Source organism: Anser cygnoides, chromosome 18 (genome assembly GCF_040182565.1).
Source record: "Anser cygnoides isolate HZ-2024a breed goose chromosome 18, Taihu_goose_T2T_genome, whole genome shotgun sequence".
NCBI classification, from domain to species: Eukaryota; Metazoa; Chordata; class Aves; order Anseriformes; family Anatidae; genus Anser; species Anser cygnoides.
This window is the reverse complement of record NC_089890.1, coordinates 3603840-3618462: the sequence shown is the minus strand read 5'-3', so window position 1 is coordinate 3618462 and position 14623 is coordinate 3603840. Positions and strand designations below refer to the sequence as shown.

Sequence of the window (14623 nt, the reverse complement as noted above, 5' to 3'; positions counted from 1 at the left end):
TGTTGTATCAGTGCAGGGCAGGGGGACCTGAAGGTCCCAGAGACACCGGGGCTGCTTGGTGCTCGCACCATGTCTGGGCACGGTGAGCCGGGTTAAAAGGACCAAACCCCGAGGGCTGAGATAAACCATGTGAGCAAAGCCCAGAGCAGTGACAGAGGTGGCACGCTGAAATCCAGGTCCCATTTCCACCAGAGCACACTGCCTTTTAAAAGGAGAAAAAGCATTTTCGAAGCCTGCTACCCAGACTTCAAAGAAAACAGGCTCTGTCAAGGATGACTTCCATAGAAGAGATGCCAAGAAACAGTGTCTGGAGCCAGGGTGGTTTTGGCTGAGCAGTGCCTTCCAGTTTTGGTCCCCTGTATGCCTGCTAGACTCAGCCTCAGCATTGCTGCTATGAGTCTGCTGCCCACCAGGATGACAGATAGGGAAGTTTCCTCCCATCAGTTCCTCACTGCGCTGACTCACAGACATCTCTGTTAATTCTGGGATACAGGAGACCTTGAGCACCTCACTTTGCTCCCTCACCTCCGCCTTTTATTTTGGCCATGACGTTTAGCATACAGGATTCTGTCGTCTTGGTCAGAGCTAACTTTGGTGTCTGCTGTCATTGTGCTTGTCCATTAAGGACTTGTTCAGCTCTCTGCATTTTCCTGCGTGGCCCATGATGCAGCACAGTACATTGGAAAGCAGTAGCCACTGCAACATGATGTGGCACCTGAAAAGTCAAAGGAGACACAGGCTTATGCTGACTGTACAACTGTATGGTTGGTATTTTTCCTTTATACCTGCTCTGAAAGCAGGAAAAAACAGGTATGATCTATAGCTTTTCCTTTTTTTTTTTTTTTAATGTAACTGTTCATTGTTGTTGGTTTTTTTGGGGGGGAGGGGGGTGGCAAGTAGATATGCAGAGCACAGCAGATGTCTCAGACATTCAAGAGACGTTTCTTCATGGTCCTTAGATGAAATGGACTGGGCTTTGCTCCAGAAAACAGGAACGATTAATCCATCATTGAACATGAACTTAAATGAGCTAATATTGGGTATTTTAGTTCTGATGTATGTGCTAAATGAAGTAATCATTCAGAGGATAAAAGTAATGGCTTTGAGAAAATGTTCTAAAATGCAGTGGCTGAGGCAGGTGGGATGAAAAGCACCCAGCTGGTGCGGGCACCAACGTTGCTGTCCTCCTGGGTGGTTTGTGCGTGGGAGCAGCAGGAGGAGGAATGCACCAGGACTGGGTATCCTCTAAGCACAGGAAAGGTAAATGCTGCGTAGCCCAGACCATCTGCAGTGTAATTTCAGTGTCTTGACACACACCACCTGCTCTGGCCCCAGGTCAGCTTGCTGCCTCGGTGGCTTTATGCTGAAGATGCCTCTACGTTGTGCTTTGGCTGCCAGGGTGAGTCCTTCCTCACGTTATCTGCCATCCTAGATGCGCTGCTCTGCAAGTGCCATTAACCACAATTACACCCTTAAGCAAGAGACAGCAATTGATATTTTATCATTGGGATTTTTTGCCGTGACTTTTGTACCCACCTGGAGTGAACAAACTATTACAAGTTTCATCCAATTATGTTAAGTGCAGTTGGACATACTGTGCCTAACACAATCTCTTTTCAGTGGAGAGAGGGGCAGTCCGTTATCAGCTCGAGGCACCATCATTCATTAAGACATCATTTGCCTCTCACCAGCAGAGCCGAAGCAGCAAATCTATAGGATGTCATAATAAGGTGTGATAATGAAAGATAGGCAGAACAGGATTAACAAAGGGGTCCTCTTCACATTATACCTTCCTCTTACTACTTTGCTCAGTCCCAGTCTTTTATGATCTCCTGAGGGAACGTTTCAAAGGGGCGCGTGGAAGTTAGGCCCACAAATCCAATTAATTGCTGATGTGGTTTGTGCCTGGAATCACCGTGCACCACTTAAAAAAAAAAAAAAAAGGCTGCCTGAGTGCAGCAGACTATAGAAAGGAAAATATTGGGCATACAGTACTGTAAATAAGCTCTCATCCATCCCTGCCCGTTGTTCTTGCCCTGGGCTAGGAAAGTCTTTGACAGCTCATTCAGCACCTTTGCTCTCATGCTCCAGTTGGTCACATCAGACCCATCCCTGCCCCTCTGAACCAGCCCAGTTAGGATCTCACTTCTACTGGAGTGACTGGTCGATGTACCAGAGCCCGCTTGGTTCCTGGTCACAGCTCCCCGGCCTCAGGCAGGCAGGGCTCTCAGAGGGCACCCTTCCTGGAGCAGGCGCTGGGCAGGAGGAGTTGGTGCCTTGCGTTTTGTCCACGTCCAAGGCAGACCTCTCACCTTGCAGCCCCTTCCTCGCTGGGCTGAGGGAGGGCAGCTCAAAGCTCTTCCAAGTGTAAAGAGAAGATGCTTCAGAGTTTGCTGGTTCTGCAATGAGCATGCAAATACAGATCTTTCAGGGGGTGGAGAGGAGGACATGCTTTAACAGTAGTTGTATGTAGGTGCATTTATCCCAGTACGTAATTCTAGTAAATACGCTGTGACTGGGATGCAGACATAGGGACACTGGTAGTGAAGATGCTTTTGATAGCATCGGGTTGTTCACACATAGGGCTAAACCAGCATTTTTCTTGAAACCAGGGCATGGAGCTGGACTTCAGAAGACCTGTAAGCCTTTTGTGAGGCATCAGAGGACCCACCAGTGGCAGAAGTGTCAGAAGCCAGGCTTCAGAAGCCCCATCACTCGTGGAAGAGCAGGTCTGGGCACACACTGAGTTTGTGTTGCTGCCAGCACTGCCCACGTGTTTCTGCCTACAGTAGAGCTCTTGGTGGTATAGAAACGTCATAAAAATTCACATCCTAACCCACTTCACTATGACCTGGCCATAGCCTGTCCCACGAGTTACTTGCAGGGGTTGATGGCCAAGACCCCCAGTCCTGGAGGAGGACGTGGTGCTGGAGAAGGGCTGAACCAGTTGTCTCCTTGCCTAGTCAAATCCAGCTCCAAACCTGACAGTGGGGAAACTGGGAGGGAAGGTCCTATTTCTGTAGCACCGTGGGTCTGGGCACTGTGGACCCACCCAGACAGGAGGACAGCAGGACGGACAGACAGACTTCAACCAGCTTCTGCTTCTCCAGCCTGGCAGCAGCCTGGGTGAGCGTGAAGCACGGCACATTTTGTGTGCTAATAGGCAAGGGCCTGCGTGCTAATGTGCTTGAACATATGTGGTAATAACATTAATTTACAACTTTTTAAAATTATTAGCAATGCAGGTTTCCTCCCCGCCTTGTGTGTGTGTGGTACATAAATACGTGCATTATTTTTAGCATATTCCTTGCAATTCCATTTTCCTGAGGAGCAGCCAGTACCTGTGGCACTAGGGACTGAAAATGCAGCTAAGAATCAGCTTGTCCAATAAATCACCTGCACAATCCTACACAATCCATCCCTGGAGAGAGCGAACCAGGTGCCCGAATGCATGGGGGAATCTTATTTCTATCTATATTCTGTACTGTTATGGCTTTTATCCAATTATCAGGCTTTTTACCACCTATAATGCATTTCTATTCACAGCACTACAGCCAATTGCCTGAAAGGGAATTGCTGTGGGTGAGGGATGCAGTGACACGACTGAGGTCACCCAAAACCTGTGTCAGAGAAAGGAACCGAGCCCAGGGCTCTCGCAGCAGGGACTGAGCATTAAGCGTAGGCTCTGGATGCAATTCAAGGAAAAAAATTTAATGGCTGAAAAAGGGCCCACGGTAAGTCCTGTCCTTCAGGTGTCAATGAGAACAGCAGGTCAGCAGAAGACATCTTTTGGTACTTTCCCTTCTTGGGGCACCTGTGGCGCTTACAGGGAGCAGCACAGCTGGAGCAGATGGGGAGCGGACTCCTTCGTTTGCCTTTGGATGCCCACTCTTGTGGTGGTGCAGGTATCAGTCCAGCTGTGGCAAATCTGAGTTTTCTTTTTACCGTTACCATTTTCCAGTGATTTTTTTTCAATTTCCAGAGCAGTTCAGACTCCCATGGCCAGTGGCTCTGTTGTGGTCAGTAAGTGAATTAGAGAGATGATGCAGGACTGGCATGGCCAGGGCACTTCCACCAGCACAGCAACAACCAGAAACTTTAGGGCTGCATCCCCAGAGAGTACTTCAGGCTGCTGAGATTCAACAGATTTAAGCACGATCTGTGTACCAAGGCAGATGCTTAAGTACGCATTTCCATAAAGAAATTCTTCTCAAAAATCCCAAACTGAGCTTGAGCCAAAAGCACGGGAGATGATCCTGCTGCAAACACTGTTAGAAGAAAGTCTCTTTGGCCAAAATTTCTCATGCTGTTTTTCTGCACTCCAGTAAACCTGGCTGCTGTCTCCATCCTGGAGATGACTTCATTTCACAAGATTTCTCAGCCCAGGCTCTCTCTGCCTCAGAAGCAATTGTTTGTGCTGCAGTTGGAAAATGTGTATCATCACAGTTGCCTTTTTTCCACTGCAGAGTAATTAATCGATATTTCTCATGGAGGGCAGTCAATTCTCATTACACTGGGGTTTCACAAAGTTGCTTTTTTTTTTTTTTTTTCCCCTCCACAGAAGGGATGTGGCATACCCAAGAGGTGCTTTGTGTCTGTGCTTCGTGTTCTGGCTCAGTTTGGGTTGCACCAGGGCGAAGGCAGCATGGTGAATTTCACGTTGCGGGAGGCAGCCGGAGTTGCAGAACTCCCTGTTGGTGTAACGTGCGTGGAGGTTTTCCTGCAAACTTCTCCATGGAACTCTGTGCCATCCACTGGGTGCCTGCAACATGGTGCCAAGGGACAGGGAAGGAGCAAGGCAGAGCAGAGGTCAGAAGTCACAGCCTTTTGCTAGCACAGGGTCAAGACACAGATTAGGATGGTACCTTCATCCCGGTGTGCGATGGCCAAGGATGAGCATCCCGTCAATGCTCCCAGCAGACCTGTACAGACTGAGTCTGCCCCTGCCTGTGCATGATCAGCCCTGATCTGAGAAGCTGAGGGGTAGGAAGGTGCAGCACGAGGCTCCTGTGTGCTTGCAGAGCATGAGAACCAACTGCTGGGTGGCACTAACAAAACTGTATTTGAGCCTTCCATCAGGCTTGTGAGTTCCTTCCTGACTCTGTGTATTTTACTGTACAATATAGCACTGGAAGTCATTATTATTACAAAGAATCGCTAATTCAATAACACCACTATCCTGCTTGAATAACACCCATACAATATTAATGCATTTCCCCCATCATGTTCATTGCAGAACACAAAAGCTGTTAACAGAACACGAGGAGCCCCAGCGCGAGGGGGCCATGAATGCGACAGTCACTGTTAGCCAAGTATTGCTAGCGCCGAATTCAAGCTCTGGAAATTACGATTGCAAAGCACATTTTTGGATGCCATTCATAAAAAAAAAAAAATGGCTAAAAGTTAAAACTTCAAATAGAAGTAGGAAAGCTGCCTGGCATTACACGATAACGTGGCACTTTATTATCCCTCTTCAATTGTTTGACGTTTATGCCTCTGTTTAGCAAGTCTGTTCGTTATCGTTCTCCAATTAACAGACTTTTTTTCAGATTATTTTTATGAAATTCTCATTTAATTAGCCATACAGCTGAGTCTCAAATGGCAGTTTTAAAAATATCCTTCCACTGATCAAGCAGCCAAATGGTCTTTCTGAGATATTTGCAGAACTGTAAACCTTCGTTTGTCTGCTAATTATCCCCTGGCTTAGACGCTGGGAATGTGAACACCTGACAATCAGGGGTTATTCACCGGACGCTTTCATTTTGCACCATGTGGAAAAATACAAATTTCACCTATTAGAACCTTCTCGTGGGCTTTTTTTTTTTTCTTTAGTAAAGGATGTGGTTTATCAGGCGATTTTCAGATTCTGCACAATAGATGGGGAATTAAAATAATGAATGACAAATAATAGAAAACAGGTGTGACAGGAGAAGTCAGGCAAGTATTCCACAGGCACCAAGCAAAATGGGAGGAAATACGTTTATAATACAATAACAAAGGCAAAAAAAACGCAACCCACAATGAAATAAAATCAACAGTAAAATTTCAGTGAATGGGCCCTCCTGCTATACAGCTGGAAACCATTATGGTATTTAGCAACGAATACACAAATAAGCTTAAAATGCATTTTTGCCATATATTGATGGGCGTATGTAGCTGGGTAGAAGAATCCCTTAATCTCCCACTGAACTGCTGCCACATTTGCGAGGGAATGTGGCAGCTCGCCAGGAGGCCTCGGCTACTCCATGCTCTGCATGGTGCTGTGCTCCCCTGCCGCACGGGGTGGGCGAGCGGACGCAGCCCAGGGCAGAGGCTGCTGCCTGCCTCCAGCAGGGTGAGCAGCAAAGGACCCGTCCTTAGCTGGAGAAGGGGAAAATGCATGGGTTTGTGCCATGGGGTTGCAGGGTGAAATGAGCAGTTGGAGAGTAACGGGAACGTTTTATGTTTCAGGTCTTAAGTGTAGTTCTAGCAGAAGATAACAAGACTTCTGCTCATGTCAGAGGTGGTTTTTGGACACTGCTGGTGGTATGCCCGATCTGAGGGGACAGCTGATTCAGCCACTATGCAGTGCTGCTGGCCTGTTACATCTGAACAGCCCTCTGGAGCCTAGACAAGGTAAGAAGAAGGTAAGTGAGATCCTGAGGCGGCTCTTTCAACTGGCTGAGATGCATTTCAGCTTTGCAAGACCCCACAAACCATCCTCACCACTTCTGACAAGCTCCAAGAAATGGTTCCAAGCCAGAGCTCGGGTGGCAGGGAGAAGAAGCACTAACGCAGGCGTAACAGGGAACTAAGGAAATAGCCTGCTGCTGCCATGGAAGTGGAGAGGATACCTTGGAGAGTCACTTTGGATTTCCAACTGCAGGAATATGTTGTTATGAATCTTTATCAGAGCACTTGTAGTGCAGCTGGAGAGTATGTCTGACATTGCCTCCAGTGACCTTTTCAATACAGTCCAAGTGCTGCAGAGCTGGTGTTTCAAGAGGAATTCAAATCGAATTTACTCAGGCAGAAAGGATTGGCCTGGGGATAGCCCTACCACTCGCTTTGCGTTTCTCCTTGCCATTCTCATGGAAACTGCAATTCTTTATGCATGGTGCTTCTTCCTGTGCCGCAGCAAATGTGTCCCATTAAACAGCAGCAACAGTACCGTGCTTCTACCGAGTGGCCCCAGGATGAGGGCACAGCATTGGGGTGCTGAGGCTGTTTGCAGATGGTGCTGGCAGCAGCATGAGTCAGAGGATGGAGGTGCAGACTTCAGCACAACCCATCAAAAGGTCATGGCATGGCAATGCACCCTGGCACCCAAAATTAGCTGGTGCACATCAGGCACCCACCAAGCGTGCAGCTCGTTGGTCTGCAATGTGAACAGCAGAAGTTTGTATAAGCTCCAGAGGCAGGTAGGGAAATGCATGGGGGAGAAATTCACCCGGGGCTCTGCAAGGCAGAGGGAGAGCCAGGCAGGAGCAGCCGAGGAGCAACATCTCAGTGCGTAACACTCGTGGCTCTGGGGTGAGGCCCCTGCCTTGCTGCAGGCAAGCCGTGAGTGTTGGGGGGGAAATGTTGGTTTTCTTCCCGCGCTTTCCTGGCACGGTGTGATTATTTCATACGTGTTTGTATGAGAGGTGCTTTAAAATGTAATTTCTTTGATTAATTTGGTGTCTGTATTTTCACTGTTTTGTTCGCTCCAATTTATGACAAAATTGAACAAAGTGGGTAACAAAATATAGCCCTGTCAGGCTCCTGTCTTCACGGATATAAAGAAAAATGTGAAACTGTCAGGCACACAAATGTGCCAAACCCCAAGGAAAATTATTACATTCTGCTTGACATTTACTTTAATTTTACAAAATTCTGTAATACCATTATAAATAATAATAATAAAAAGCAGCATGGAAATATTGTTAAGTGTATTTATTTTCATTTGCTAGCTTTGTGATTTATGGGTTTGATTTTTTTTGTTTTTATTTTTTTTCCAATCTCTGCATCAGAAGGGAGACGGAGCACCTGGAGCCCGGATGCTGCTGCGGGCACATCGTGCTGGCTGGGGGAAAGTGGTGGATGAGGCTGTGTCGTCTGAGGAAATGTGCCCTGCTCATAACAACGGGGGAGAGTAATGGGAATTCTCCACTTCCAAAAGCGCTGCAAGTTTTTATTGAACCTCTGTGAAGTGCTTTCTGAGGGACAGGTAACAGGGTCAGATCCATAACTGCTATATGCCTATCCCACTCCAAGAAAGTTGGTTTACACCAGCTGAGGGTCTAACTGGAGATGATCCACTGGTGCCAAGTGGGAATGGGAGACAGACACCCAAAACAAGTGTGGGAAGTGAGCAATCCAACACGGTTTATGACAAGTAATAGAAAGCGAGAGTGGAGCCTGGATTAAAATAGACATGAGGGTGGAAGCCAGCAGCACTCAACTGCCTTGGATGAGGTGAGCTAAGGCAAATTTCTGTTTTGAAATTCTGTTTTGAGAGAGACCGTAATGGGTGATGCTGAGGACCTAGTGCTCCTTACCATGCTCATGTCAACACTGCCATTCTACCCTTTCCCTGAGGTCAGGGCTGGCTTTTAGGGCCTATGGCCTTGAAGAAGCCCTGTAGCATGCAGTTTTTCATGTGAGGCAGTTTTTCTTCTCAAGTGTTGGTGGAGGTCCAAGGGCCACTGGGACTGGTTCTCCCCATTCACTGGAAATGCCATGTTCTTCCCCCTGCTGGGCCTCCAGGTAGCGTCCCACACCAAAGGTAATGGTAGAAGAAAACTGCTTCAAGGCATCAAGGTGACTTTTCCTCTGACAGATTAAGACAAAGAAAAGTGTGTGAAAATAATTGATGGGATGTAGCGAACGGAGCTGGCATCATTTACATACTGAAGTGACAGCGTGCGCCATTCACAGGCCCTTTCCACTATAAATAATGTTTTATAGTGACATAAAAAAGCCCTATTCATCTTTGGAAGTTAAAAAGGCACCATCTGAGTGGACAGCTGGCTTCTGGATTCCCCAAGAAAATGTTTACATAGGAGGAGACCCTGTGCTTTAGATAGGGATGTATAACGGGGCTGATCCAGCCGTGGCTCTTCAGCCTTACTGGCTGAAGCACTCTGGGGGTCTCCAGCCCACATTTGTGCCCTCTGCACTCACGCTGAGGGCTGGTGTCTTGCCTGGGGCACGGATGTAACCCACAGGCCCCTCCACTGCAGATACTTTGAGTGGCTGATGTTTGCTGCCTACAGAAGGAAGGTACATCCTTTTCCCTGTGCCTGGGTCTCCTTAACAGCCTCCTGCCTCCAGCTGTGCTTGGTTTGGAGATGATTGCTCCCAGCTGCTCACTGCCATCTCTGCTGCTGGCAAAAACCCACTCTCACCTGTTTTGGTTGCAAAGAGCTTAGAATAGATAGCCGCACATTGGTTGTCTGGCTTGTTTTGACGAGAGTGACTTAGAGAGTGCCCTATTGGGCAGAGGGCTGGGGTGCTGAGGAGGTTGGACCCATGAGCCGATGGGCTGGTGACCTCTGCAGCCGGGTGAGGGTGCAGGAGCGAGTCCTTGTACACCTCCCAGCTGCCTGGCAGTCAACAGGGAGGAGTGTGGTGCTGCTGCTTCATGTGGGAGTCTGTCCCAGCATTTGTTCTCCGAGTTCAGGTGAGCTCTGATGTCCTTGGATTATTGAACTGTCAGGAACAGGTCCTGTTGAGGGGTAGGGTGCTTCCAGAGAAAAAGGTTTTCCTGTGTGGCGAGAGGTTTCTGTAAGCTTGAGTGTTCCTTCTGGCTTGCAGGGTTTAATTTGTTTCTGCCTGTGAGGGATGGCTGCTGCTGGGAGCCAAACCCTGCTGAAGCATGGAGGCTCCATTCATCTGAAACAAGAAAGGAAGGGCTGTCCTCGGGTTACTTCTTGTATGAAAACTGTGTTTCAAGGAAAACACTGATGCTGAAAAGAAATCAAATGTTCAGGCAGGCTCTGTAAGACAGCTCTGAGAGGAAGCCAGTGTGGTAGGTGTGCTCTGTAGGCCTTTGGTCAGCACTGGTCAGGAGGAGCGATAGCCTAGGAGCTCAGCGTGGGAGGGCTGAGGGACGAGCTGAGGCCTTCACCCCATACCCTGAGCTTCTGGCCCCACACAGCACAAAATGGGCACACAGCCCTCACAGTGCCCTCGCCTACAAGGCATGGACTCCTGCCATCTGACCCATAGGGCCAGCCCTGTCAGACCTTATCGCTGTTTGTGCACAACCCGTCAGTTCCCGAAGAAACCCTTTATGTGGTTGTAAGCTGCAGGTTGTAACCCGCTGATGCCTGCTGTCTGATGAGGACAGTCTGCCTTGTATCTCCTTCACATGAATTATTCCCAATAGAAGGTGGGAAGCCTGCAGCCCTTCCAATACCTCAGTAGTTTGTTCTTGGTGTCCCCCAGCCAGGCCTCTGTCCCTCTGTGTCCCCAGAGCCGTGCTGCTGGGCCGGGGGGCTGTCCCTGTGCAGGTGAGGCACCCTGAGGTTGCTCTCGCTTTGTAGAGCCTCAGGCTGGGTGCAGCAGTGGGGCTTTGTAGAGGAGCTGCTCCCTCCTTGAGGCCATTTGTATAGTGAGAGCATGTGTGTAGTGCCCGAGAGCTCTCCAGCTCCGTGTCCAGCAAAACTGGGCCTCATCCTGTGTCCCTGTGTGTGCTCAATGGGCAGTACTCTTCCTTTGTAAACAGCCATCCGTGCCTCTCCCCTCTGCCACCTCAGCCTCCCAGCTCCCCCAGCAAGGGGTTTCCGCTCAAGCCTCCCCTTTGTAAGGCCCTTCTGGGAAGCGAAATGTGCTGGCTGCTCAGGAAAGGCGTTATAATGGGCAGCTACCTATAGAGGAAGATGGATTGCAGAGTCAGAAATCAATCGAGAGGTTGTGATGGCATCATAAATCAGGGGATGCTGAGCGTTAAAAGAAACCCAACGTTTGATTTATAACTTGGCACAAGCCATTTATCGCCAGCCAAGATTTTCAGAAAGAGAAACATTTTTGTAAGCTTAATTTAACATTATTTTTTTCCACTATGCTAAGCGTTCCTGTAGGGTTTATTTTTCTCCCCCTGCAGATCCAGCACAATTCACAGATAAAAGCAGCCAAACGACATCGGAAGATTTTGTTTTGCTTTGAGATGCTTGACAGGTTTGCGCTCTCTTCCCCAATCCAGGGCCGTTCTCGGAGCCTTGACTCCTTCCTGATGTCTTTTAATATCTCTGAGTCTCGCGGGGAGTCGGAGGCTCTGCCGGTAGATGGCTGGTTCAAATCCAACTCATGCTGCCGAAAAGTATTATCAGTTAATCACTGCTCCGTTGCTTCTGTGAAGCTCATTTTGGTCTCAACAGCAGGTAGAGGCTCCTCACCTAAACCTGCCTCTGCCCTCCCCATTAGCCGTGTGGTTGGGGGTAGTTGTGGGAGAGGCTGAGCAATTAGCAGCCACGGAGAGCATGATAGGATTTTCCCTCTGAGAGATGGCGATTCAGTGGAGTGGCTAAGTTTGTGCTGCTGCTGCCCAATGCTGTGACTGAGAAAATGCAGTCCCTGAGGCCATGAATGGGCTTATCTATACCTCTCTTCAGCATGCCCTCCGTTATGCTGCTGTGCAGTGTTTAAGCAGCTGTCCGTGACTTTTTGGAAAGGCAGAAGGGAAGGGACAAGCAAGGGGTGGGAGCTGCTGTGGGGTTTTCTGTTCATGTTGTGGTGTGGGCTGTGCAGCAGTGGCTGTCTAACATTTCAGAAATGAAGCAGAAGGTAAGTAGGTGGGGTGGATGAGGCTGTACCTGGGTTCCCACACCAGCTGAGCAGGAGCTGAGAATGCTGCTTGGGCCTGAAAGCACTGCACGGGCTGCTGTGGGCTGGTTCCTGAGTTAACCTCAGTCTAATGTGACGGACTCCTTTCCCCAGCTGCCTGCTGGCATTTCTGGGAGGCCACAGAAGGCTGAGGACTCACCACGCAGGCCCTGTGACAATGGGAATTGAGCAAAGTGTGTGGGTTGCTGCCAGAACCACTGGAAAGGGGTCCTGGAAAACTGCAGCGAATCCACCAAGCCCGTGCAGAAGCCTGGTTGCTGGCCCTAGGCATTCCTGTTACAAGTTGTGTGGCCATGTTAATGCTACTGAAAGGTGTCTGCAGAACCCAGCCCTTGGCTGATGAGGAGAAATGCCCTGCTCTCGGCTTCCCAGGGGAGCTGAGCTGCGGAGGCCACGGCAAGGGGCTTGCATTCGGTGCTGGAGAAAGTTGCTGCTCTGGATCCCCATCTGAGGTGGAGTGTTTTCCCCGTCATCTTGAGTTTCTCTAACTCAGTCCAGACTTGCTGGGAAATCTGCAAACCTCAGGGAAGCTCTTTGGCAAAGCTGATGTGCATTTTGCCTGGTTTCGGATTTCAAGTGAGGAAAAAAAGCCCAGGCCCATAATCTGCACAGTTCTTGTTTCAGCTAAGTTAAAATAATGACCAATTTGTACATGCCAGAACCACAGGATCACTCTATAGCACTTTTGTTAGCGCTGTTTGCACTTCTGATGGGCATATAATTGTTTTTTTTTTTAATTGGAAGTATTTGTCAGTGCAAATACCCAAGGCCATGGTGGGAGCAGGCTCCTGTCTCAGCCCAGTTTACATCTCTGACAGATCCACAGTGGATCTGGGAACGAGGAAAGGATTAAAAAGTGAGGCTCACCCAGTCCCCTTGGGGGCCCTGGTGAAAAAAAAATAAAAATAACACTTTCACGGTGAATATGATTCCCAATAGGTCTCCAGAGTGCTCTGTAAGAGCTGTCATGCTGGTAAAGGCAGATCTAGCTCTGGAGATGTTCAGAGTGAGTGTCCCTTGGCAGGAGGCACCTGAAGCAAAATCTGGACAACCAAAGGACCTGATGTGGGCTCGTGTGAGGTCAGTGATGTACCACTTGCAGCTCTGCCAAGAAGCGCTGTGACAAATTCCTTGCTGCTGGGTGTGCAGGGCAAGGTGCTCTTGAGGGTCAGAGGGCTACTGTGTTTCTCCAGAAGCCTTCCCGAGGACAAGGTGATGCCTCTGCAGAGCAGCTCTGGGCCTCGTTGGGTGAGGGCTGGTGTGGTGAGGTCAGCACCATCCAGAGCTGTAGATGCCACCTGCTGTCTTCCTCCCCCTTGTGAAATGATGGATGCTCAGGTCAGCGCTAAAGATCTCCAGCAGCAGCCTGGCTTACGGGGTTGCTGTTTGGCAGCAATGGGCATGGTGGGCTCAGACTTCATTTTCAAGACCCCTTCTGACTCTCAGTGCAATAGAAAGGCGAGCCTGTGGTACAGCAAGGATCCTAAGTGGGTCAGACCAGCGGGCAGGCTCCAAAACAAACATCGTTAACGCCAAACCACTGAACCATACAGCGTGAGCTGACAGTGCCTCTCCTGCCTGCTGACTCTGACCACGCAGACGCCCTCAGCTTAAAGACGCAGCCGGGGCCTGTGGGAGGGGAGGCTGAGATCTCAAAGCATGAGACAGGGGTGGGAAATGGGGCAGGAAACCCTCCCCACATCTCCATCGGGATGCTCAGCGGGACAAGTGCTGCTCTGCCTGTTGAGCTTCCTTCACTGCCACTCTGACTCCCGCAGAAGTAAATCTAACCTAAAGCAGGGTCTTTCTCTTCAGTTAGGCCAAAAAGGAGGATGTGGTGGCACCACACTGGCTGTGTTGTTTCCTCTGTGTGCATCTGCACAGGGCAGGAACAGGCTGTGCCCCCTGCTCCCCCCCACAGGGCTCGTGGCTGGACCCTGCTTGCTGCAGCCATGGGATGGGGAGCGCGGTCCCAGCGAGGAGAAACAAACCCCACGGTACTCAAATACTCTCCACTTACAAACGGTGCCTATGGTCCATTTAGTGTCGTATACACAAAGTAATATCGTTCATAGGCAAAATCCCGGGAGCCTCCCGGAATACAGAGAGGATCGGTGTTGCTTGGTTACCGGCAGTACGCTGGCACACTGAGATAAATCAAATCAATATGGCTCCAAATATTAAACCCTTTAAAATAAAATCAAAGCTGTCCATAATCCCCAGTGTTTCCTCTTTACATCCTGACAAGGATGGTGTTGTGCTGGAGCTGTGCAGGAGACGAGGGAGGACCCAGTCGCCGTATAGGTTATCGTGGCTTCTCTTTTTCTTCTTTTTCCCCCACCTCGATGAAGAGCAGGGGAGAGGCTTTGCCATCCCAATGGAGAGACTGGGGTGGAGGGAGGGGTTGTGCAGCCAGGGCTTTGTAACAGAGATGGATGTAAGCAACTCCTTGCACCGCCACGGCTGTGCGTCTGTGGTTGCTCACCGCTACACACTGTGCAGCCCTTCCCAGTGCCTTCCCTGCCCGTGCGAGCAAGTGCTCAGCCTCGGGAAGACACATGGGAGCAGCTGCAGCTCTTGTTTTCTGGGGTGCTCCGGGCTAGAGCTGTAAGCACAGACCACAGGGCTATGGTGTGTGCTGTCTGCCAGTGCTACCTCTGCTGGGAAAACGTGGGGGAAACCCTACAAAACATTCCAGAGCAGCTCTGGTCCCCCAGAGCCTCTCTAGGAAGCTCCTTGGCCCCGGGGGGCTCTGTTCACCCCAGGGTTGACATGCAGGTGGGATGGCTTCATGCTTGGAGAGGAGGTTGTGGAA

General features: G+C 49.6%; 1 long non-coding RNA gene across 1 annotated transcript in view; it reads left to right on the top strand.

Moving 5' to 3' along the window:
• The window catches only part of LOC106041064 (uncharacterized), a 399163-nt gene that overhangs the window by 281705 nt on the left and 102835 nt on the right, over positions 1–14623 (top strand). Inside the window, exons 34-37 of the long non-coding RNA XR_010825713.1 lie at positions 626–810; positions 1127–3734; positions 4562–6626; positions 7992–9643. This is a non-coding gene — a long non-coding RNA (uncharacterized lncRNA). The remainder of the gene's footprint in view (positions 1–625; positions 811–1126; positions 3735–4561; positions 6627–7991; positions 9644–14623) is intronic.